The 24,260-nt window shown below is 48.8% G+C and overlaps 1 pseudogene; it reads right to left on the bottom strand.

Annotated features, from left to right (window-relative positions):
• Positions 1-125: 125 nt before the first annotated feature.
• LOC132479619 (zinc finger protein 541-like) lies at positions 126-24,260 on the bottom strand (annotated as a pseudogene).

The raw sequence follows: 24,260 nt of genomic DNA, 5'->3' as shown, positions 1-24,260 counted from the left end.
GAACTGGGGAGAACCAGCGGGGAACACAACTTACGCTTTTGCCCTGGAGACAAATCTTGAGGGTCCGGGATAACGGTGGCCACTTCCCTTTCCACTGCCACGGATCAGTTTAGAAAGAGCACGGGCTACAGTTCTGGCCGAGGAGACGTGAGGGGCGTTCTGTTGGGCGCTGCTACAAGCTTTCCTCACTTTTATAAAGGGGAACAAGGAAGGGAGGGAGCTGCTCTCTGCCCTGCACCCTCCGAAGGTTTGGGTGCTCCGCGTACAAGAGGGGATTCTTGCTGCTGCTGCGGCAGCCGACTTGCAGACGCTGGCCACTGCTGGCAGGCCTTGACTTCACCGTGGAGCCACTGGCACCACCACGTGTCCTGAGAGCTTAAACCGACGCCGACTCCTCTGTTATTACGGCCCAAAGCATACGCACTATAGATATCTAAACTCACCTTTTTGCTGCTTTATCACTCCTACCTTCCCGCTCCTAAAATGTAAGCTCTGTGAGGGGAGGGGCCTGTCCCTCCATCACTATGTCCCCATCACGTGGACTGGGCATTGTCTGGCACAGCTACAGCAGGTGCTTGATGAATGCTGGCTGCATTCATGCATGAGGGTCCTCCAGGGCAGGGACTCAGTCACTGTGGCTTCTGGGAGCGGCAGGGGCTCAAAAGCCTTCGCTGGATCAACAGGCAGGGAAGCCAGAAGACAGCTTCTTAAGAAACAAATTTAATACTATATACAAGGGAAAACGTACAGAAACAACAAAGGAGACGCAACAGGGCTGGAGGAGCCCATCCCAACTAGCTGCCCACGCAGAGGGCCGATGCCAGCCCCTAGCTCGCCCTACTCCTCCTACAGTTGGAAGGGCTCCACGGGCCACCTTGCCCTGGCGGTGGGATCCACGTGGTCCTGAAGCCGGTGCCACTTCATGTGGGCATTCCGACCCTTGATCTTGCCAAACACCCTGAGGAGGCACCAGAGGACACAGGGGTCAGAGCAGGGGGAGGCGGGTAGCCCTGAGGGGGGCACCCCAGAGGGCTGAGGGCAGGCGGTGTGGGAGCATCCAGGGAAAGGGCGGTACCTCTCACACTCCCGGCAGGGAAAGAAGCCCTGGCCCTTGCTGCTCCCCGGCAGCTCAGGGGTCCGCTTCGAGCCGGTGTTTGGGCTGGAGTTGGGGATGGACTCCCTCCTGTAACTCTCAGTAGTCCTCGGTAATTCGGGGGTTGGACGGTGGCTGGGTTTCCTCCGAGGGCTACGAGTGACCTGCACAGGGGGCAGAGGTGATGAAAGGGTGCTGACCGCCCCGCCGCCCTTCTAAGGGAGAAGCAGGTGTCCAGAGCATCCAGACGTCGCGGGGTGCACCCCCCCACCGCCAGCCAGCTTGGATGGGCACCGGGCATCCAGATCCGTGCTGAACTCCTGAAGCCCTATCCCGAGACCCTCTACCTTCGCTTCTGTCCTGTCTGCTTCACCCAGCTCTCTCTTGACCCTCTTTTCCGGCACTGGGGCTCGGCCGCAGTCAAACTTGTTCATTTTCTTCTGCATGTAGTAGAACTCGACACACTGGGCTACTGTTTTTGTCTGGACCTAGTGGAGGAAGACAGAAACCGGCTAAGGACAGTGCCTCAGGAGTAGCAGTGAGTATGGCCTTGACGCCCTAAATCCCCTCCCCATGGGGCCAGCCGCCACTTTTTGAAAGCCCTCCTGAAACGTTTCTCCCCTACGGCTTGGTATGCTCCACTGCTACGGGGGACAGAGAATCACAAAGTCCTCCTGGGGATGAAGGAGTTCAGAGAGAAGCCACCAGAGTCAACACCATCTAAGCTCTGCACGCTCTGAGCAACAAGGCTGGCCAAGAAGGGCTTCTCTCCAGGAAAACGCACACACGGTACACACGAGGACGCTCACTGTGACATCATGTGGAGCCACATGTCTACCGACTGGGACTAATTAAACCAGAGTGTCCTTACGTGGTGGATACCTCATAGCCTTATGTGACAGCTAGGCAGAGCCCTCCAAAAAACTGAAGAGGAAGGAATACTTCCCAACTCAGTCCGTAAGTTCAACATTTCTCTGATACCAAAGCAGACAAAGATATTACAAGGAAAGAAGCCTACAGACCAATGTCCCTCATGAACATAGATGAAATTTTTTAAACAAAACTTTAACGAACAGAATCCAACAATATATATGTGTATATATATATATACGTGTATCTATATATATATATATATATGTATATATGTATATATGTATATATGTATATATGTATATATGTATATATATATATATAAAGGACAATATACCATGACTAAGTGGAGCTCATCCCAGAAACGTGAGGTTGGTTTAACAATCGAAAATCAATGTAATTCATCATATTAAACTTAAAAAAGAGAAATCATATGAGCATCTTGATAGGTGCAGAAAAAGCATTTGATACAATCCAATGTCCATTCCTGATGGAAACTCTCAGCACAATAGGAATAGAAGGAACTTCTCTTCAACCTGATAAATGATACCTACAAAATCCCTACAGCTAACGGTGGAGTGGTTTCCCCTCAAATATCATGAACAACACAAGGATTTCCACTCTCACCACTTCTACTCAATACTGTACTGGTGGTTCTAGAGTGCAAAAAGGCAAGAAAAAAAGTAAAGGCATCCAGGTTGGAAAGGAAGAAAGAAAAGTGTCTTTACTTGCAGATGATGTGACTGTCTATGTAGAAAATTCAGTGGAATCCACAAAAAAGTTACCAAAACTAGTAAGTTAGTTTGGCAACATTTCAGAACACAAGATCCATATAAAAATCAATTTTATTTCTATACATACTAGCAACAAACCATTGGAAACTGAAATAAAAAAGAACTCTATAACATCATAAAAAACACAAGTACTGGGCTTCCCTGGTGGCGCAGTGGTTGAGAGTCCGCCTGCCGATGCAAGGGACACGAGTTCGTGCAATGGTCCTGGGAGGGATCCCACGTGCCATGGAGCGGTGGGGCCCGTGAGCCATGGCCGCTGGGACTGCGCGTCCGGAGCCTGTGCTCCGCGGCGGAGAGGCCACAATGGTGAGAGGCCCGCATACCGCAAAAAAAAAAAAAAAAAAAAAAAAAAAAAAAAAACAGAAAAAAACCAAGCGCTTAGGAATAAATCTGACAGAAAGTATGCAACAACTGTACACTAAAACTTCAAAACATTGCTGAAAAATTAAAGATTGAAATAGAGAGATACACCCTGTTCACGAGTCAGAAGACTCAATATTGTTAAGGTAACAACTCTCCCCAGTTGACGTAACGAGTCAAAAACAGTACCAATCAAGTTCCTAGCAGAAATTTTGTTATTTTGAAATTGTCAAGTTATTTCTAAAATTCATAGGAATTAAAAAGGATGTAGAATACAAAAAATAACTTTGAAAAAGAATACAAAGTTGAAGGACTAACATTTTCTAATTTCAAGACTTAGAATAAAGCTACAGTAATAAAGACAGTATGGGAATAGCTAAACAGATCAATGGAACAGAATACAGGGTCCAGAAGTAGATGCATATATATATGGCCAACTGATATTTAACAAAGGTACAAAAGCAACTGAGTGGAGAAAGTATGGTCTTTCCAACAAAAGGTATTGGAATAAATATCCATATGCAAAAATGAACTCACCTCGCACCCCATACAAAAATAAACTTAAAATGGATCATAAATCTAGAAATAAAACCTAAAACTATAAAACCTCCAGAAGAAAACATAGGGGAAAATCTTTGTGACTTTGGGTTAGGCAAAGATTTCTTAGATACAACACGAAAAGCACAGTCTATAAAAGAGAAACTAGTAAGTTAGGCTTAAGCAAAATTTACAACTTTTCTTCAAAAGACACTGTTAGAAGACTGACAAATGGCATATTGGGAGAAAATATTTCCAAAGCATATATCTGGATAAAGGACTGGTGTTCAGAACAAAATAAGAACTCCTACAGCTCAATAAAAACACAGACACTCCAATAAAAACAGAGGCAAAAGATATGAACAGACAGCTCACCAGAGAAGGTGCACAGAGAGCAAAAAAACACAAAGATGCTCAGCATCATTAGTCATTAGGAAAATGGAGTCAGATGCTACTGTACACTCATTAGAATGGCTAAAATTAAAGAGACTTAGCATACCAAGTGTCGACGAGGGTGTGGAGCAACTGGACCTTTCATAACCTGCTGGTGGGAATGGGAAGTGGTAGAGCCACTTTGGAAAACAGTTTGGCAGTTTCTTAAAAAGTTAAACATACATCTACTATAAGTTACCCTCATTCCCCTCCTAGGTATTTATAATCCCAACCCCGTGTCCGCAAAAAAAAAAAAAAAAAAAAAAAAACCCAGTACATGTCCGTACAAAGACTTGTATGTAAATGTGCAGAGCAGCTTTATCTGTAGTCATCAGTAACTGGAAACCACCAACAGGTGGATGATTAAATGAACGGTGGTCCGTCCACACAGTGGTATACTCCTCAACAGTAAAGGGATGAACTATGGGTACACACGACAACATGGATGAATCTCAAAATCATTAGGTTGAGTGTAAGAAGCCAGACAAAGCAGATCACGTGCTGTATGATTATTCCATTTATATAAACCTCTAGAAAATGCAAACTAATTTAGAGTGACAGAAAGTAGACAAGAGTTGACTAGGGACCCGGGTGGCAGGAAGGAAGGGTTGCAAAGGGGCAGGAGGGAACTTTTGGGGGTGAAGGATACTCTCATTATCTCGATCATCGTGGTGGTCTTACAAGTGTATAACTATGTCAAAAACATTAAATCTCACACTTCGATTATGTGCAATTTTGCGTACATCAAGTTAAAAAAAAGAGCAAACTAATCAGCAGGATATTAAGTATATGATGTCATCCTTTTTTGAGAAAGTGCATATAGGTGTGTAAAATCCGTATGGGCAATAAATACCTGTCAGGTTATCAAATCAGAAGTAGGATTGTGGGGAGGGGTCTGGAGGGCTTTATTTTGAACATGGGATTCATTTCTCTACCGTTTCAGGTTGTTCCAAGCAATGGCATTGTAGTTGTCAACTGTTCACAGCATGAGCAGAGTATCGCCCCTGAAAGGCCCTGCAGTTCTAGCGCCTCGGCCGTGTGAAGGAGCCTTGTCTACACCAGCCTGCCATGTTCGCCTTACCATCTTGTGTATCAAGTAGAAGTCCTTCTTGTAGGCACGGAACGCCTTCTTAAAGAGCCTCTTCTCCATGGAGGTCCAGATGTCCGAACCTATTGGAGAAACAGCCAAGAGGAGGAAGGATGTTTCTCCTTCTGGGACCACAGCCACGGCTGAAGTGCAGACTCCCCTCCTTTTTCAGGCCACCGAGCGCCACTTATATGCCAAGATTTCTGCTAAGCCCCTTACTTGCTTTATCTCACACAATCCTCACAAAAACCTTAGCAGGTAGGGGCGATTACCATCCCCACTTGACAGGTGCAGCAACTTGAGGCTTCCTCTGGTTAAGAGACTTGCCAAGGGCAGGCGTGGGCCCCTGGTTGCCTGACTCCAAGGCTGGAGTGCTCAACTGGGAAACCTGAGCCCACCCCAACCTGGCACTCCCCTTCTGGCCAGGAAGAGCCCACGAGGGAACCAGTGGAAAGGGGAAGGTTGGATCCAACTAGAGAACAGCACCCACTGAGTCCCCCAGAGAGGACGGGCCCTTCTGGGAGGGCAGGTGCAGGCCCCAAGAGAACTCCGGGAGGCACGTGCAGAGCTTGCCATGGAAAGTGACTGGCTCGCAGGGGCCTCAGCCAGGCCAAAACCACGCGGGCAGCCACGCTCGTTACCTGTGTAGTGATAGTTGGCGAGAGGGTGAGTCCGTGGCTTCTGGGGTCCTCTCAGTAACAGGGTCTCCAGGGCAACCTGGAACGACAGGAGTGGTGGGCAACTCTCTGAGGGAGGGAAGGTGAGGTAGAGGCCCACCTTCATTCTTTCATCCAATCAGAAAATATGTGCAGCCTTCCCTAAAGCCACCCCTACCCCAGGGCGACTCAAAGTGTGGTCGGTCTGTGGACTGGCCACCAGCTGTGAACCACTTGGGACACATTGCCTACAGCACTAAGCGGACTGTTGAGTGCAGCTGACGTTACCTTTTTCATAGCAAGATTTACTTGATGACGAAACAGTGTGTGGACTTATTCTGGCACAAGCTCCTTATTTCTTCAGGGAGCAGCATTTGGAGTGGCACTGCCCCCGCCCTACCCCATGTTATGGTCCTCATAGCACTAATCATTATCTATCACTTGTAAAAAATGTATTTCATGTGTTCACTCTCCTAAAATGTAAGCCCTGCAAAGAGAGGGCATTTGTCTTGCTCAACAGCGTAACCCCGGTCAGGACTCGCTATGCAGTTTGCAGGACCCAGCGCAAAATGGAAACACGGGGCCCTGTGCTCAGAAACTATTAAGAATTTCAAGATGGTGGCAGCAGAGCATTAAACCAAGAATGGGCCCCTGAGCTGGCCCCAGCCTGATACCGTGACATCACCAGGTATCAGGAGGACCCAGTAAATGTGTGCTGATTACTCTGCTGAGCACCCACCACGTGCCAGCCACTGCCTCTCAGCTTGAGAAAAAGCACCATGTAGCCCTGACTCTTGGGTCTCCAACTCGGGTGACGTGACTTCCTCTCCCACTACACACAGTTGGACTTCTTCATTTTCTAAACTTCAGGATTGTGAGGAGGGTCCTTGGAGGAGGCAGAGGCATTTCTGTTGCATCAGAGGTTTGCATACACCATTTTTAATCCAAAAGTTAATGTTCAGTAAATAAACCAGATGAATGCAGGCCCTGAGTTGGTTCTGCTAGGCACCGCCTCCCCAGTGCCGCGCTGAGATGAGGTAACGCTGGAGGAACCCTGGTGCTCTGCTGTCACCCCAGAGAAATAACTGATTGAGCCCGTATGTGTGCATTTCCCCTACGTTCCAAAGGACACCACCAGTCCCAAAGCGACCAGGGAGAAGGGTGGGTGGCCAGCCTTTGGTTCTCGTGAGCTGCAAAGCCCCAAGTAGAAGGCACGTGTCTTGCGCCTAGAGCCCCTGGCCCTAAGAGACCAGGGAGCTTCCCACAGCTCCTCTGAGCCCCCGCCTCGCCTGCACCGCACCTGGATGTTGCCCTGGGCTTCATGCAGGCAGTGCAGAGCGAGCTCCAGGTTGGTGCCCCCGCCCGGCATCACGCTGGAGCAGGCCACGTTGCAGAGCTCGGTCACTGTTTCCAGCAGGCAGCCCGGCAGCGAGAAGGAGAGGAGACACAGAGGGTCAGCAAGTGCCAGAGAGGAAACCTCCCCAACAGCACAGATGGGGTGGGGGGCTCCTGTCACCATCTCCCTCACCTCTCTGTTACAAGCAGGCTGAGGGAAGGGAGCGACAAGGAGGATGGGCAGAAACCCTGCTCCTGGCACCCGCTCTGGATGGCCTGGCCAGCTACTGGGTGAGAGGAGAGGTGGGGCAAGGGACTGCAGCACAGCAAAGCAGTCCTGCGCTGAAGGCCAGCTCTGCCCACCCCACCCCCGCCTGGGGATCACTGCTTCTTGGTCAAGGTGAGAACTGGGAGGAGAAACCCCTTGGACATGGAGGAGGGCTCTCGGGAACCTGGCCCCAAAGTCTCAGTCACCCCTATCCTGCGTCTTCGGGTTGGTCATCACATCTCCCCATGGCTTCCAGACCAGAGTAGCTACATGCTCGTCACTTCCAGCCAGTGATCTGTCCTGGAGCTCTGGGATCTCAGCCTGAAACTGGCTCCCTATGTTGATGTGTCTGAAATGAGGCCACACACACGGACATAAAAGGCATAGGTGTGTGACCAAGATGGGAAATACAAGAGAGATGTGTGGTGAGCCCTGCTCAGCAGGGCTGTGGAACCCACCTTTTGGCCATCTCTCAGACACAGGGAGTGCTCATCAGCCCAGCAGACACGCCACTGGTATTCCAGAGACCTCTTGAGGGATACTTCCTTCCTTCCTCCAATTTGCTTTTTCGCCAGATTTCTGGCTTCAGGCGTTTGGGGTCTAGGACAGGGGAGGTATGTGCTGATACCTGGCATTCTTCTGTATCCAAGGGAACATCCAAGCTACAAAACACTATCTCACTGCGCCATCACCAATTCTATCTAGAACCCCAGGGTGCTGGGCATTCTGTCTGCAGACATCCAACTATGGTATGTCTGGACAGAAGGAATATTGGGGAAACACCTGGAAAAATCCACCACTTCTCTCCTAGAGAGGTTCTGGGTCTAGACCTGACTTTCCCGTGATGAAGGCTCCCTTGGGAAAAACCGACACTGGAATGCAAGGAGGGTAAAAGCATCCCCACGTTGCAAGGACCCTCAGGTTCTAAGTCTGTTCCAACTCACGGTTCAGTGCTGATCTTGCTGTTGTCCTTCACCACACTGATGCCAAAAGAGCCGTCCATGTGATCTGGAAAACACCCAAAGAAGAGCCTCAAGGAGACTGGCTACAACTGACCCATGAGGCCCTTTTTGCCTGCCTTTCCAGAGCAGCTAAGAGCAGGCTCTTCAAGATTGCGTGGTATACACACACTACTGTATATAAAATAGATCATCAAAAAGGACCTACTGTATAGCACAGGGAACTATACTCAATACTCTGTAATAACCTATATGGGAAAAGAATCTAAAAAACAATAGATATGTGATTATGTATAACAAAATCACTTTGCTGTATACCTGAAACTAACACATTGTAAATCAACTCTAATCCAATATAAAATTGAAAATTGGAAAAAAAAGATTGCATGGTATGGAGTTTCCTCAAAAATTAAAAGTAGGACTACCATATCATGCAGCAAACCCACTTCTGGGTATTCATCCAAAAGAACTGCAGTCAAGACCTCAAAAAGATATCTGAACTCCCATGTTCACTCCAGCACCATTCATAATAGCCAAGATGTGGAAACAACCTAAATGTCCACTGACAGATGAGCACATAAAGGTAATGTGACATCAACATACAATGAAATACCATTTAGCCTTAAAAAGAAATTCTGCAATACGCAACAACATGGATGACCATTGAGGACATTATACTAAGTGACATAAGCCAGTCACAGAAAGAGAAATACTGCATGACTCCACTTATATAACGTATCTAAAGTAGTTGAATTCATATTGATAGAATCAAAGAGTGGAATAGGGGTTACCAGGGGTTGGGGCAGTGGGAAATGGGAGGTTACTAATCAATGGGCATAAAGTTTCAATTAATCAAGCTCTAGAAATCTGCTGTATAACATTGTACCTATAGTCAACAATACTGTATTGCACACTTAAATCTTTGTTAAAAGGGCAGATCACAGATTAACTGTTCACATCACAATAAAATAAAATAAAAAGATTGCATGGAAGTGGGATAAGACTTCTGAAAATGTAGAGTAAGGAACTCGGCAAAACAACAGATTTACTGACAAAAATCATTGAAAAAGAAAAAAAAAAGAACAGTAAGCTAAAGTCTCTGCACGTTGTCCCAAAGGCATACAGCATTTTAAGAAATACTCATTCAAGAAAACCCACTAAATCTCGGGAAGAACAGTGAGAGTCTGTGGCACTGGAGCCATGGCCCACCCCCTTACCCACCTAGCCCCCAGCTCTTTGTAACGGAAGCTCTACCCAGGTAGGTGCAGCCAAGGAGATGGGGGCTGCTTCTTCCCCTGGCTCCCATGCTTAAAGAATTAAAGCAAGATAAAATAAAAATTTGTCATCAAAGAGAAAATGCCATCAAGAGATGGAAATTAGTTTTTAAAAAGATACAAATGTGGACTTCCCTGGCGGTCCAGTGGTTAAGACTCCACGCTTCCACTGCAGGGGGCATGGGTGTGATCCCTAGTAGAGGAAGTAAGATCCTGCATGCTGTGCGATGCAGCCAAAAAAAAGAAGAACCAAATGGAAATAGTTCAGGGGTTAAAAAAGTACAATAACCAAAATACGGCTCAACAGTACATCTGAGCTGGCAGAAGAAACGATCAGCAAACCTGAAGATAGAACAATGGAGACTATGAAATCTGAAGAACAGAGAGAAATAAATATAGGAAAGTGAAGAGAGCCTCAGAGAAATGTGAGATGTCATTACATGCAACAATATATATGTATTGGGAGTACCAGAAAGAGGGGAGAAAGGGACAGAATATTTAAAGTATTAATGGCTGAAAATTTCCCAACGTTGATGAAAAACAATATGTATATCCAGCAAACTCTACAAACTCCAAGAAAGATTAAACACAAAGAGCTCTACATCCAGACATAACATAGGCAAAATGTGGAAAGCAAAAATAAAGATAAGATCTTGAAAGCAAAAAGGGAAAAACAATTTGTTACATACAAGGGCACTACAGTAAAATTAACAGCTAACTTTTTAAGAGAAACGATGTAGGTTACAAGGCAATGGGATAATATATTCAAATTACTGAAAGTAAAAAAGTGTTAACCAAGTATCTTATATTCAGCAAATTATCTTGCAAAAATGAAGGTAAAATAAAGACACTCCCAGATAAATAAAAACTGAGGATACCTGTTGCTGGCAGACCTGCCTTACAAGAAATATTAAAGGTGAAATATTATTCAGCCCGCAAAAAGGAACAAAGTACTGATACATACTGCAACTTGGATGAAACCTAAAAACATCATGCTAACTAAAAGAAGGCATTCATAAAGGACCACATACTGTATGATTCCACTCATATGAAATACGCAGAATAGCCACATCGATAGAGACAAAGTAGATTAGTCGTTACCCACGGCTGGGGATGGGGAGGATGGAAAGGAGGGACTGCTAATAAGTACAGGGCTTCTTTTGGGGATGATGAAAATTTCTGAAAACTGATGGTAGTGATGGTTGCACAGCTCTGTGAATATACTAAAAACCATTGAATTCTATACTTTAAAGGGATGAATTGTATGGTATGTGAATTATATATCCCTAATAAAAATAAATAGTAAAGAAAGTCCTTCAGATTGAAAGCAAATGACATCAGATGGTAACTTGAATCCAAACCAAAAAAAAAAAAAAAAAAAAGGGAAGCGCTAGTAAATATGGGTAACTATAAAAATCACTAGGATTACATATTTCTTTTCTTTTTTTAATGGCCTTAAAAATAACTGCATAAAACAATATGTATTGTGGGCCTGTAACATATAGAAATATAATATATGTGACAGTAACTGCACAAGGAGCACAGCTGCATTGGAGTAAAGGAATATCACCTCAGACAGTAACTCAAATCCACAAGAATAAATGAAGAGATCAGAAATGGTAAATAAGAAGGTTAATATAACAACCTCTATAAATCATGCTTGCTTTCCTTTATCCGCTCAGTGTTTTTACACAAAATAAAATTATATAAAGCAATAAACATGACCAGTACGGTATTACTGGGTCTCTCACATATAATAGCAAAAGAGTTAGAAGGAATAGAGCTAGATAGGAGCAGTGTTTCTATATTTCACTGTTAATGAGTTATTACACATCCTAACAGATTCTGATAAGACATATATTTTAAGTCCTAGAGCAACCACTAAGAAATGACTAAGAAACAGTGAAAAATTAACGGAATTAAAATGTCACACTAGAAAATACTCACTTAATACAAAAGAAAGCAGGAAAGGAGGAACAGAGGGAGAAAAAGACATGTAACGTATAGAAAATAAAAAGCAAAATGGCAGATGTAAATCCAACCATATCAATATAACATTAAACAAGAATGGATTAAACAAACCAATCAAAAGGCAGAGTTTGTAAGACTGGATAAAAAACACATGATCCACCTAATGGTGTCTAGAGGTAACATGCTTTATTTTCAAAGACACAAATAGGCTGAAAGTAAAAGAAGAGAAAAATATATACCAAGCAAACAACAACCAAAAAAGAGAATGGAATGGCTATACTAATGTCAGGCACATTAGACTTTAAAACCAAAAATATTACTAGAGATAATGATAAAATTATTGTAATAATGACAAATGATGTCACAATCACATCCTAATGATAAAAGGTCAAGCCGTGAGGAAGATGTGACAATTACAAACATATACACACCTACAAACAGACCCCCAAAATACACCAAGCAACAAACGACAGAACTGAAGGATGAACTCAACCATTAAAAAATAATAGTTGGAGATTTCAATACTTTCAACAGTGGATAGGGCAACTAGGCAGAAGATCAACAAGGAAATTGAAACTAACTAGACAAAACAGACAAAATACAGCATTCCACCAAACATCAGTAGAATACATTCTTCTCAAATTCACATGGAACATTCTTCAAGACAGACCGGATTCTAGCCCATATAACATGCCTCAATAAATTTTAAATTTTAAAATAAATTTAAGGGAATTCCCTGGCGGTCCAGTCATTAGGACTCCACGCTTCCGCTGCAGGGGGCATGGGTTCGACCCCTGGTGGGGGAACTAAGATCCTGCAAACCGCACAGCACAGCCAAAATAAATAAATAAATAAATAAAATAAATTAAATTGAAAAAGAAACAACGTATGTACTCTGACCAAAAGAGAATTAGATTACAAATCAATAAAAGGCAGCAATTTGGAAAATTCACAAATATGTGAAAATTAAGCAACACACTCTTTAACAGTCAGTGTATTAAACAGGAAGTGGAATGATAAATTAGAAAATACTTTAGCTGAATGAATATAAAAACACAACATAGGGCCTCCCTGGTGGCGCAGTGGTTGAGAGTCCGCCTGCCGATGCAGGGGATACGGGTTCGTGCCCCGGTCTGGGAGGATCCCATATGCCGTGGAGCGGCTGGGCCCGTGAGCCGTGGCCGCTGGGCCTGCGCATACGGAGCCTGCGCATCCGGGGCCTGTGCTCCGGAACGGGGGAGGCCGCAACAGTGAGAGGCCCGCATACCACAAAAAGAAAAAAAAAAAAAAAAAAAAAACAACATACTAAAACTTACAAAATGTAGCTAAAGCAATGTTCAGAAGGAAATCTATAGCTGTAAAATATCTGTATTAAAAAAGAAGAAACATCTCAAATCATTTATGGTCAACTGACTTTCCACAAAGGTAGCAAGACAGGGCTTCCCTGGTGGCGCAGTGGTTGAGAGTCTGCCTGCCGATGCAGGGGACATGGGTTCGTGCCCCGGTCTGGGAAGATCTCACATGCCGCGGAGCAGCTGGGCCCGTGAGCCATGGCTGCTGAGCCTGAGTATCCGGAGCCTGTGCTCCACAACGGGTGAGGCCACAAACAGTGAGAGGCCCACGTACCACAAAACAAACAAACAAACAAACACCTCACAATGAGCTACCACTTCACACCCACTAGGATGGGTGTAATAAAAAAGACAGCTAAGAAGTGTGAGCAAGGATGTGGAGAAACTGCAACTTTCATACAATGCTGGTGGAAATTTAATATGACCCGGCCATTTTGCAAAGCAGTCTGGCAGTTCCTTAAATGGTTAGACATAGTTACCCTTTGACCCAGCAATTCCACTCTGAGTTATATACCCAAGAGAAATGAGGACTTATGTCCAACAAAAACTTACACATAAATGTTCTTAACAGCACTGTTTGCAACAGCCAAAGGACACAAACAACCCAAATGCTCGTCAACTGATGAATGGATAAATAAAATGTTGTCTATCCAGAGAATTCAATATCATTCATCCATAAAAAGAAATGAAGCACTGATGCATACTACAACATGAACCTTGACAACATTATTCTAAGTGAACAAACTAGACACAGAATGTCCCGTAATTTATGATTCCAATTACATGAAATGTCCAGAATAGGGAGACCCATAGAAAAAGTAGGTTGGTAGACTGGTGGTTGCCCAGGGCTGAGGAGTTGGGGGCTACAGGGCCTGTGTGTCACCGCTCGTGGATATAATCTTCTGGGGTGATGAAAATGCTCTAGAATTAGATTGTGGGATGGGTGTACAATCCTAAGAATACACTAAAAAATCACTGTACACTTTAAATGGGTGATTCATATGGCATGTGAATTATACCTCAATAAAGCTGTTTAAACAATTACTCGAAAGGGCAGGCAGAAGGGTGCTTAGGCTAAATGGTGTCTATTTTCTTTCTGGCTACAAAGTCATAAGCACCTAGAAGGCTGCTGGTCCCAGATGGTCCTGGGATAGTTCTGAACAGCAACGGGACCCCCAGAGCAGACCCAGGCGTAGGCCAGAGAGAATGGCTGGACCAAATTCTACAGGGGGCGGGGGTCTGGCCCCCCGCAGGCCCATCATGGGGCGATCAAGCTCACTCACCAAGCATGGCGCTGATGAGCCTGTCGGGACGGGCCCGGGCAGATGTGGAACAGAGAGTGTTGAAATACAGCCCAGAGCCCTCCCGGATGGGGCTGAGCATCGGGGGCGGTGTGTAGGGAGGTCACTGGGACAGTCCCTTCAGGAGGTGGTCCATCAGGAACACGGGCGAGCGCAGGCAGCTCTGGCGGCATCCTCCCGGGCCCGGCTCCCCAGACATGGAGGGCGGAGGAGGGATGAGCAGTGCCTCGGGCCGTGGGAGCTTCTTCCGCTTCCTGTGTTGGCTGCTCTCCTTGCTGTCTCTCTCTTCCCCGTCCTTCTCCTGTCCCTGGAGAAGAAGAGACTTCAGAACCACGGGGGTCACCTGAGGCCACCGGCCCCAAAGCTCAGACCTCAAGATGGCCTGAGAGTGGGAAAGGGTACTGACCAGCCAAATGCACACCCAGCATGGCCATGCCCAGAGTCCTCAGCGCAGGAAGCCGGGCAGGGCCACCACGCCTGAGCCAGACTCCAGACCCTAAGCCGGGCGACATTTGACGCCGGGGCCTTCTCAGGCACCCACCCCCACCCCAAGGAGAGGCCCTCACTCAGACCATTTTGGAAACTCATATCCGTTGTTAAAGTGACTGGCACTTAAAGTGTGGGGGCCAGACGGATGCAACAGCATGACAAAAGGAAAACCTGTTGCCCTCAAAATGACAGCAGCTCCTGGGAGACAAACAGTGGGCTCCATGCACCCCGTACCCGAGTCCAGCATGGACTTCTCCAGGTGGGGTCTTCCAGCACAGGCTGAAGAGACGACGGCTTGAGCTTGCTACACTCTCTCTTACCTCCACGCAATCTCCCCTCCTCTCTGCCCATCTTACCCCTCCTCATCCTCCGGCTCTCAGCTGCAACGCCCCCTTCCTCAGGCAGGGTCTCTGGTGCCCTTGGGGCTCCCACAGCTCCCTCTCCCAGCCCGGCCCGTTCTGGGTCGTCAGTGTCCGGGGATGGGTCTATCTACTCCGCTGGGCTGGGAGCCCCAGGAGACGGGGGCAGGCCTGTTGTGGTCGCTGCAGTGTCCCCAGCCCTGCCCAGCACAGGGCCAGACACAAAGGAAGTTCACTGGAGGTTGAATGGATGAATGAACACGCAAATCAAGCTCTTCTGGAGTCAGGATTTGGGGGCTTTTCTCCCAGCTCCCACTGGCAGCTGGAAAGCAGCTGGAAGGAAGTGCACCCACCTTGCTCCCCAGGGGATGGTTCGCTGGAGCCACTGGCACCGAAACAGGGACCACCAAAGGGGCGGCGGTCATGTTGTCCAAGGACTTCCTGCCTCCCGGGGAACTCTGCCTGTGCCCTTCTGGCCTCAGCACCTGTCTTTGTGGCTTGCAAAACTCCATGCCACACACCTACACACAGAGAAGAGCCAGCCCTATAAGAGACACAGTACGTAGGGAGCAAGGGGCCCCTCCAGAGCAGCACAGCCCTGACTCCCGGCCCCCAGCCAGGCTCCCTGCAGGAGGACGGCTCCATCCTGAGATGAATGGCAGCTTCGCGCCCCTTCACCTGCGGCTCCTGCTTCCCTCGAGGTGACGGCCACTGGTCGCTGTGAAAACACATGTGGCTGCTCAGCCCTCTCTCTGTATAAAACATCTGGCTGCAATTCTTGCAGACGTAAGTGCTCCTTGGCTCTGCCCAGTCTGTGGGACCACCACTGTGCTGGTTCCTGTGGGGAAGAAAGGGAGAATGGGACTCCGTCCCCAAACACTGATCCTCTGACAGACAGCTTTGGACGAACCCTAAAGAAATGGACATGATGCCCCCGATTCTCCGTGGCCTGGTGCTCACCCCTTCAGGAGTGAAGCATCCAGAGCTCGCTCACCCAGGGCCAGCACATCAAAGCCACCAGAGTTCTCCCGAGGGGCTTCTGAACTTACCAGCCACCCGCCATGTTCTCCTCCTTCATCGGGTGGGGGAGCCGGTAGATATTTCCACCCTGAAGACGAAAATACATCTGAGCCAACATATCAGAAATGAGATGCAAGAGTGAAAACTATAAGACTTGGAAGAAAACACAGGTATAATTCTTGGTGACCCTGGAGTAAGCAGTGGTTTCTTGGATGACTCCAAAACCAAACAAAAGACAGACGTATTGGACTTCATCAAAACTTACAACTTCTGTGCTTCAAAGGACATCATCAAGAAGTGAAAAGACAGAATAAGAGAAAAAAGTTGCAAATCATGTATCTCATAAGGGACTATGTATATTTCTGTATCAGTGATACATAATGAACTCTCACAGCTCAAAAATAAAATCACAACCCAATTTAAAAATGGGCAAAGGGTCTGAATAGACACTTACCCAAAGAGGATATACAAATGGCCATTAAAAGATGCTCAGGATTATTAGCCATCGGGGAAATGCAAATTAAACTATAATGAGATTATCATTTCCCACCCACTAAGGTGAACCAACTGGACAAGAACAAGTGTTGGTGAGGATGCAGAGAAACTGCAGGCCTCATACACTCTGGGTAGGGATATAAAACAGCACAGCTTTTTGGGAAAGTCTGGCACTTCCTCCAATAGAATTACCCTAGAGCCCAGCAATTCCCCTCCAAGGTATTTCCCAAGAGAAATGAAAACATATGTCTAAACAATAATCTGTCCACAAATGTTCACAGCACCGTTATCACAATGGCCAAGAAGGGAAAACAACCCAAATATCTATCATCTGATGAATGGATAAATAAAATGTGGTGTTTCCATACAATGCACAAGTTACCAGCGATAAAAAGGAGTGAAGTTCTGACCCGTGCTACAGCACAGAGGAACTCTGAGAACATCAGGTTAAGTGAAAGAAGCAAAAGACACAAAAGGCCACGCAGCGTTAGGATTCCCGTCACATGAAGTGTCCAGAATAGGCAAATCCATGGAGACAGAAAGTAGATGCATGGTTGCCAGGGGCTGGGAGGGATGGAGAGATTGCGGGTGACAACCAACGGTGTGGGGTTTCTTTTTGCGGTGATGAAAGTGTATTGGCAAAGAGTGGCGACGCGAGCACGACCTCGTAAACAAACTAAAAACTACTGGATGGTGCACTTCAAGATGGCGAATTAGATGGCACGTGAATATTAAAGCTGTGGAAAAAAAAAAAAGAGGAGGAGGTAGCTGTGGTGCGACAGGAAGGATGCTGGACCTCGGAACATCACGAAGAGACGTGGCCAAGCTCTCTGCGCCCAGGACCTCGTGGGCACGATGTGGGAGGACCCAAGCTGCTCCAAAAGGGCGGACCAGTGCCAGGCCTGCAGTAGGGGCCAAGTCGGACTTGTGGACCTGTGATTCACAACCAGAATAGACACAGCATTTCACGTACAAATATCAAGGGTAAAGGAGCTCTGCCTTTACATTCTCTGAAGAAGTGAAGGAGGCAAATCCAAAAGGAAGCGAAAGGCAGAAAGAAAGCAAATAGAAAAAGCTTAGTGAAGAAACATGATGCAAAGTGTCTCTGACAACTCTAAAGCCCTGTTCTGTTGTGTGTGTGTGTGTTGCAGGGTGGAGGGTGATGGGAGGAACCATCCCTTCTCTGGAACTTCATTCGCCCCTCTGTAAACAAACTGCATCTGAGGATTTGCTGAGGTTAAATACAGTGCCTGGACAAGTCAGAAACACGGACACAGGTAAGGACGAGACTCTGCCCCCCGCATGGTCAGGTCCCGTGAGAGGGCCCTGGTACCTGGATCCTGTTGAGTATCATCAGCTTGGACTTGGAGTCCCAGGGGGGATCCGCTGGAGGCCCGGCCAACGACGAGAAGGAGGCCATGGCTACCTGGCTTGGAGAAGCTGCACAGCAAATATCCACTTTCACTTTCTCCTTCCGGAAGTGCTGGACCCCGGAGTTGCCAGAGAAGAGCCTGTAGCCTCCGCCCCAGGAGCAGGCCGGGCCCTCTCCACCTTTTGTGGCCCCGGAAGCCGTGCCATTCTCAGCCTGGGCCTGCTTCCCTGGGAGGTGGGCTCTGGATGGCTCCTCCCCTCCTAACTGGGTCTGATGCAGGCCCCGAGGGAGAAGATGTCCCTAGGTCCAAGGTCCCTTTCGAGGATCGCAACTGCTTGGCCAGAGAGGAGATGTCTGGGTTTCCAGGAGGGTCCAGGGACGCCGCCGTGGGGGCAGGTGGAGCAGCAGCCACTTTTGGTCTTCCCTTTGGGTCCTGGCTCACGCTGCTGGGGGAGGGCTCTGTGGGTAAAGCGGGTGTGGATTTTCTCCTGCGGGCTAGGGACCCCTCTGGATCAGGGTTCACGGGGCCAGCATGGAGAGAGGCAACAGTGGGTGCCACAGGTGGGGGTTGCTGTGGCCACGGCCCCTGCAGTGACTTCAGGGCAACTTGCTTGCCGTCGGGTGTGGGAAGCTGGGAGGAGGCGGCGGCCACCTGGGTGTGGGAGAAGATCCGCTGGGACTTGGTGATCATCTGGAACACCTGCATCTGCTCGTGGCTCACCAGAGACTCCTGAGCCTTCAGGACCAGCTGCTGGAAGAGCGGTGTGGCATCCGACGGGAGGCCGCTGGACTTCTAGCCGTCCTGGGGGCCAGGCTCACCAGGGTTCTGCCGCGAGAAGGAGTCGCAGTCGAACTTGCTCTTCTTGGAAGCCCAGGAGTCGTCTTCCCCGCTGGTGCTGACATATCTGGGGTCGCCCGAGGCCTCCCCCTGGGCCTTCAGGAGCGTGGGAGGGAAAGACGGCGTGTCCTCCAGACCGGTGCACTGGCTGGGTGAGGGCTCCCCAGCAGGGGAGTCGCTGCTGAGCCCGGGGCCCGGCTCGGAGCCCTCCCGGGACGGCACTGCAGAGGGCTTGTGGACGACAAACATACTGTTTCCTTTGCTCTTAGGGCAGCCCGACAGGTTTCAGAGCCACTGGAAACTGTGGCTTGATGGCTGGGAACTGGCGGGGACAGTCTGGCCATGGAACAGAGGCAGGCAGGCGGGCAGGGAGCGCCCTCGGGCCAGCCCTCCAGGGATGACGGGGGCTGGAGCAGCGGCAGCTCCGGCTCGGCTGGGTCGGGGCCGCTGTTCTCCGCTGCCCGTGAGTGGACGGCTGTGAACACGTCCGTGCCCGGCTCCTTCCGTGGGGGCCGGGGATCCTCGGGAACACCTCAGTGCCCAGGGCTCCTGGGGCCGCCGGGGTGCTGGCTGGGCCGCAGGAGGAGGACCCTGACGAGGGCAGGGAGGAACAGGCCGTGATCCTCCCTTCGCCGCTGTCTGAAGGCCCTCCCAGGGCTGGCCCGGGAGAAGGGATCTTCTGGCAGATGCTGCTGCTCACGATACAGCGCAGGAGGTCTCGGTTGGACAAGAGGGAGATGGGGGATGGGGCTTCCGGGGGCACCAGGGACCACAGGCTCGCGGGTGCGGGCTGGCAGGCCACCTCGTGCACACGGGGTGAGTTCCCGCAGGGCTCCTCCTCCGGAGGGACCTCCTTGAGGATGCACAGGCCGTGCTGGACCTCGTAGTGCTGGCGCACGGAGCGGTAGTCGCTGTAGCTCTTGCTGCAGCCCTGCTCAATGCACACAAAGGGCTTGGACTTCTGGTGGGTGAGCGTGTGCCCAGTCCTGGAATCACATGAGGAGAAAGTTAGTGGGTGTCTCGGCGTGGGTCACTAACTGCAGGAACCCAGGCGTGTCCCCAGGGGGCGGCAGCATCGCAACTCAGAAACTGTGCTCAGACCCTATGAGGAAAGACCCCTGCTATGGCCAAAGCCCTCTGGAAGGGGGAGCTCTTGCCCTCACCCCTAAGCAAACCCCTAATCTGAGATTAAAAACATCAGTGGGAGTCAAGTCAGAGTTCCCCAAAGTGGGTTCCTAAGGAACACCAGGCTCCAGAGTTGCTCCCTGAGGACTTGGGCTCAGCTGGCAAATAAGTTTGGGAAAAACACTCTTTACTTCTTGGAGGTTCCTAGGAGCAAACTGAAAAGCCACAGAGCAGATAACGAGAGATCTGTTGAACTTTCCATGTCTCTCAAACTTATTTGCCCACAAAACCATGTTTTTAAAATAGACCCTTTTAGCATCCCCGAGAAGCAGAGAACCAGAGTTCTGAGAACAAACTTAAGGAAACGCTAACTTGGGGATGATCCTTCCTTCAACAAAGGAGTCTTTGCCTTCCCACAGGAGTCCTCTAGACAGCGACCTGGGAGCCCCACAGCAACAACAACAAAAAGCCAAATGCGCCTATAATGTCTGCAAATATAAAAGAATGCAAGTATGTAGTATATTTACATCATACGTATACCTGCATTAATATATTATAAATATAAACAAATGGGTAAATCACCCTCTGGGTTCCCAACAATCCTACCCCGGATGGTTCTAATCAATTGGACCCAGTAAATAATGAAACCCTTTCCCAAACGTGGACCCTTGGCCTCCATCTGAGGGAAGCAGCAGAGAGGGCATCCGGAGACCCACTTTCTAGCCCTAACTGTTACCAGCTTGTGACAGGAGTAAATCATTTCCCATCCTTAATGGCGAGAGGGGAGAGGATACAATGAAAGCGGGATTCATCGAAGCCTCAGTAAAGGCTGGGCGAGCTGTAAACATGCAAGGGATCGTCCTCTCCCACTTACGAGTCTCTCAGTTTGAAAGTCTGTCTCTTCTCCCTCGGCAGCAAGAAAAGCTTATCATTTCTAAGACATGAAGAACAAACGGAATTCTGCTCCTCTTACACTGAGCTTGCTTTTTAAAGTCAAATTTTGAAAAAAAATCGAGTTAATAAAAGGGGGAATTCAAACAGGAAAAAAGAGAGTGAACACTGCATTGCCATGTTCTAGAAACAGGCATTTCAGAACCCCTCACGCCCTGGTGTTATCCCAACATATATTCCTCATGGAGTGCATATCTGTTCTGCTCAGACACCTACCAGGGACTCTGAAACTTTCTCTACGCAGTTAGCCCAACTCCCTCCATGACAAAATTGCCTCTGGAGTGTGTTTTTAAAGCACATGGGTCCTGTCTGCAAATCGCAGCGGCGCTCTCCTCACTGGAGTGAATCTGGAGGCTGGGGAGGGCGGGCTGTCCGGGGCAGTGTAGGCCCTGCCCCCCGCCCCCACCAAACACTGGCCGTGGGAGGAGCACAGGTCGCACACACCTGGGACACCCGACGGTGCGGGGCGGTGCAGGTGGATGGGAGGGGATGCAAAAGAACCGGGAACACGCCCAGCCCCCAGCAGCCCCCTGAACAGACATCCCGACCAGACTCCTACATACAGGTGGTCCTGACGCTTAAAGGCCTTGCTGCAGATTTTGCACACGTGTCTCCTCTCCTGGCTGTGCGTCAGGCAGTGCTTGCTGAGAGGACTGGCGCTGCTGAACACCTTCCCGCAGAGGTTGCGGTCCAGGAGTGGGTTCTGAGGGGACCTGTGCTGCCGCTTTCCTCTCCTTGTGCTCCCAGACGTGGCCCTGCCTCCTTCGTTAGCCTCTTTGGGCACCTTGAGCACGCCTAGCCCCAGGTCTAGACAGAGGGAGAAAGCACAGGTTATGACATCCGGGGACATCGGAGCCCGGGCCGAAGCACTCTACCACCCTCAGACCAACTTCAGCAGCTGAGTCCAACTCAGGGAGTTGGCCGAGAACCCCAACTTCAGCAGCTTCACTCGCAGAGAAGACCAGGCTTAGCACCAGGTGAGGGGGAGAAGGGACCCTGGTCAAGCCACACCTCCAGGGCGGCACCCAATCTTGAAGCCACACTTGGGGGGTAAGGGAGGGGACAGCAACAGTCTGAGAGCTTCCAGGACAGAGTGACTCGACAGGCAGGACTTCATGACGGTAACATCAACAGCACGCTTGCAAGTGCAATCCAGAAATGCACAATGCAAAATCTTAGAAAAGTTTAAGTCCTTTCTCCCAGCCAATTCCACTCTGGTTTTTTAATTAAGGAAATTAAGGCCGATCTGTACAAATTAACGGAGATCTTGCAGTGAACTGCAAGCGAGTTAACTGCAGCATTGTTTTTCCTGGTGAAATGTGAGAAACCACCTAATAACTGACACGAGGGCAGGTGGGTGACTGCATTCTGGTCTCAATGGTCTATGGCGCAGGCATTTCAGATACAACTGTAGGAGAATATCCATTGACGTGAAAGGATGTTCATGCTGTACCACTAAGTGCCGTGCCACTAACAAGAGGATTGTTGAAAAACGGAATGACCTAGTCTTTAAAAGGGAAAAATAAATTTGAATAGAAACAAACAGAATGGGATTGATTGGTAGCATCATGGATCAACTTAATTTTCCTTTCCCTATATATCTGAATTTTCCATGTTTCTCTACTCCTTGGGTAAATGAGTAGTTTTTTTTTATAATTTCATTTTTGATTTTTTTTCTTTGACCCATGAGTTATTTTAGAAGAGTGTTCTTTAGTTTCCAAATACTTGAAGACTTTTTTCTCTTATTTCTTTTACTTATTTCTTTATTTTTGGCTGCATTGGGTCTTCATTGCTGTGCGTGGGCTTTCTCTAGTTGCGGCGAGTGGGGGCTACTCTTCGTTGCAGTGCGCGGGCTTCTCGTTGCAGTGGCTTCTCTTGTTGCAGAGCATGGGCTCTAGGCGTGCGGGCTTCAGTAGTTGTGGCTTGCGGGCGCTAGAGCGCAGGCTCACTAGTGGCGCATGGGCTTAGTTGCTCCGCGGCATGTGGGATCTTCCCGGACCAGGGCTCGAACCCGTGTCCCCTGCATTGGCAGGCAATTCTTAACCACTGTGCCACCAGGTTTTGATCCATCGCCTGGTCAAGTATCAGTGGGTTTTCCATACCCTTGGCATAATTATTACTCGTGGAATATTTGCTCTCAAACGCATGTATAGATTACACACTCGTGTCCTGGATTGCCATCCCGGAAAGCATTTAAGAAACATCAGGTTCGGGACTTCCTTGGTGGTGCAGTGGTTGGGAGTCTGCCTGCCGATGCAGGGCCCTGGTCTGGGAAGATCCCACATGTCGCAGAGCAACTAGGCCCGTGAGCCACAACTACTGAGCCTGGGCGTCTGGAGCTTGTGCTCCGCAACGAGAGGCCGTGACGGTGAGAGGTCCGCGCACCGCGATGAAGAGTGGCCCCCGCTCGCCGCAACTAAAGAAAGCAATCGCACAGAAACGAAGGCCCAACACAGCAAAACAACAACAACAAGAAAAAGTTAAAGGGCATTAAAAACAAACCAACCAGATATATGTGGGTAGGCATTTTCCATCCCAGTTACAGAATGAGAAAACTGAGACTCAAACAGGGAAAATGACTTGCCCAAGGTGGCAAAGGAAGGAAGAAGAGCCAGGCTGTAGATTCTGGTTCATCTGATGCCAGAGTCCTTTCCCCAACCACAGTGCCCGCACCGCTTCCAACTCAACTTCCTCCTCTGCTCCTCCTCCCTCCCCGTCTTTTCAGATGGACTGAACTGAAACCTGGCCCTTCTGTGAAGCCTCCTGACACCAGCGTTTGCCCTGCTCCCCTAGCCAGTCCCTCCGAAGGCAGCACACAGTTACAGACACAATCACGCCTTTAAGCCATCAATCCTCTGAGGTGTCCCTCTTCCTCATCTCAGTTATTAATAGCATCTACTCAGTTGCTCAAACCCCAGCCTGCCCTGCCAACCTCCATCTGTCCTTTTCCTTACCAGCTCTCCCTGTGATGTGTGACCCGTCAGCATGTCTGAATCTACTTCTAACATGATCCCTAATCCTTGCGCTTCTGGCCTCTTCACTGCTACTCCAGCCCAGGCCACCATCTCCGCTGAGAGCCTTCCAGCTACTCTCCAGGATTCCCGTCTTGCCGCCCACGGCACCCTCACAGCAGCTAGAGCTTTGCACAGCCTCCCCTGGTTCCCGTGGCAGAGTCTGTGCTTTGCCGCACCGTGGCCTGGAAGTGGGTCTCAGCCTCAGCAGCCTCCTCAGTGTGGCTTCCCACCCCCGCGCCATCCACCTGCCAGCGTCTGCCACTCCCTGTCACTCCCTCGGACTTGGCCCCCTGCTGTACTTTCCTCAT

This window comes from Mesoplodon densirostris, chromosome 19 (assembly GCF_025265405.1).
Source record: "Mesoplodon densirostris isolate mMesDen1 chromosome 19, mMesDen1 primary haplotype, whole genome shotgun sequence".
NCBI classification, from domain to species: domain Eukaryota; kingdom Metazoa; phylum Chordata; class Mammalia; order Artiodactyla; family Ziphiidae; genus Mesoplodon; species Mesoplodon densirostris.
This window is presented reverse-complemented; position numbering and strand designations above follow the sequence as displayed.